The sequence below is a fragment of the Triticum urartu genome, unplaced genomic scaffold (assembly GCF_003073215.2).
Source record: "Triticum urartu cultivar G1812 unplaced genomic scaffold, Tu2.1 TuUngrouped_contig_6052, whole genome shotgun sequence".
Lineage (NCBI taxonomy): Eukaryota > Viridiplantae > Streptophyta > Magnoliopsida > Poales > Poaceae > Triticum > Triticum urartu.
This window is the reverse complement of record NW_024116780.1, coordinates 11,780-13,735: the sequence shown is the minus strand read 5'-3', so window position 1 is coordinate 13,735 and position 1,956 is coordinate 11,780. Positions and strand designations below refer to the sequence as shown.

Genomic DNA, 1,956 nt, shown 5'->3' with positions numbered 1-1,956 from the left:
CAAGGAAATCACGTTTGAAGCGACGATGGCAGCGAGACGCCAAATGCCCCTCGATGCCGCAGAGTTGACACTCAACCCCACCACCACATGCCTGGTAGTGAAGTCGCTTGCGCCCGATCGTCAGGGGAGCGGGAGCAGACTGGCGGGACTGCTGGGTTGGTGTGGCCGGCGGGGGTTGTTTGGCACCACGAGGTCCCCCACGGTGAGCAACATTCGCAGACGAGCCCTCAGTATAGACCCCAACAGAGCGACGAGCAGCAAGCCGCTGTTCTGTGTTCAGGAGCCGCGCGTAGAGATCACAGGGTGGCATTACTGTGTCACGTCCATTAATATTTTCCACCAGAGAATCATAATCCTCGTCAAGGCCATTGAGAATGAATGAGGTGAACTCCTCATCACGGAGAGGAGAGGCTTCCCAATGAAAGACAATGTATCAGCCAGATTCTTGACTTTTTTGAAGAAGGCCGTGACAGAGAGATTATGCTTCTTGACCTCACCCAGCTGATTACGAATAGCAGATGACCGTGCCAATGACTGTGAGGAGAAGCTGGAGTCAAGCGTGGCCCATGCATCCCTCGACGTCGCGGCAAAGACCACCATGCCGGCCACGGAGGGAGTGAGCGAGGACTGAATTGCACCAAGAATAGCTTGATCCTGAGCGATCCACCAACGATGAGCAGGGTTCGGCACCATGACAGAGCCACCAGTGGCCGAGGGCACCGGAACCATGGCCGGAGGACACAGCAGCGTACCGTCAACATATCCCTCAAGATAGTGACTACGCATCAGCGGCAACACCTGAGCGCGCCACAAGAGATAGTTATCGGCAGAGAGTTTCACAGTCACCAGATAAGCGAAGTGAAACGGTCCTGATTCAGCCACTGATGCGGAGAGCTGCGAGTCGTACGTCAGAGGAGCACTGTATGGAATCAGCACATCAACCGACGGAGACGCACGATAGTGTTGGTGATGACTGTAGGGCGCTGTAGGAGACACGCCGTAGGGCTGCAGGGGAGGCGCGACGTACGGCGCAGGAGCGGCGTAGGGTGCGCCATACGGCGCCTCGTAGGGCAGTAGGGCACTGCGGAGGATGAAGCATACGGCGCCGGCGATGGCGCGACGTACGGCGCGGGATACGGCCCGTAGGGCACCTGGACGGGGGCACCATTGGGGCCTGGAGCCGGCTGCAGAGACGCATCACGGGCCGAAGCGGGAGTCCCGCCGTAGGGCAGCTGCGTAGAGGGGCCGTAGGAGTGCAGCGGCAGAGACACATCACGAACGATCGATGGATGCGCAGCGGTGCCGTAGGAGTTCGGCGGCACAGGTGCATCATGGGAGATCGATGGATGCATTGCAGTTGGCGGCAGAGATGCATCACGGGCGTGGGAGATCGATGGATGCATGGATCGGGAAGCTTGAGGATGCGAGCCCGATGCAACCGGACGAACCCAGGCGAGCGGGGAGGATGCCATGAAAGGCGATTCCATCGTCAGGGTTGACGGAGGCGGCACGGCGGCGGAGGCCGACGCGGCGGCGGCAGAGGAGGCGGAAGCACGGCGCGGATCAAACGAGTCGTCTAATACCATGTTAGACAAACTAGGGTTGGAACAATACTCGATACCCTAAGCGGGTACAGTTGTCATGTATATATAGAAGAGAAGTACATGTACATGTATTGTGTTATAACACGTATATCTACAATATACCTAGTCTAACACACTCTCTCTCTGAGTTGAGACACGGAAAGTTGAAGCGTGCGTATAACTGTGACGCATTACCCAATCTCTACTCCTAATGAAGTAGTTGGTGGTCTCGCTTCCAGGTTTTTTTTCGTCCCACCACTTTCGTCCGGTTTTTTTCTAGGTTAACCGTCGTAGATTTTTTTCGATGTTGGTTTCTTATTCACTGGTTTATTTACCCCTCAGCTCTTTCCTTGCAAATCAGCACTTTCCAAAC

At 56.1% G+C, this 1,956-nt stretch overlaps 1 pseudogene; it reads right to left on the bottom strand.

Annotated features, from left to right (window-relative positions):
- Positions 1-267: 267 nt before the first annotated feature.
- LOC125530073 lies at positions 268-406 on the bottom strand (annotated as a pseudogene).
- Between the last annotated feature and the right edge of the window lie 1,550 nt (positions 407-1,956).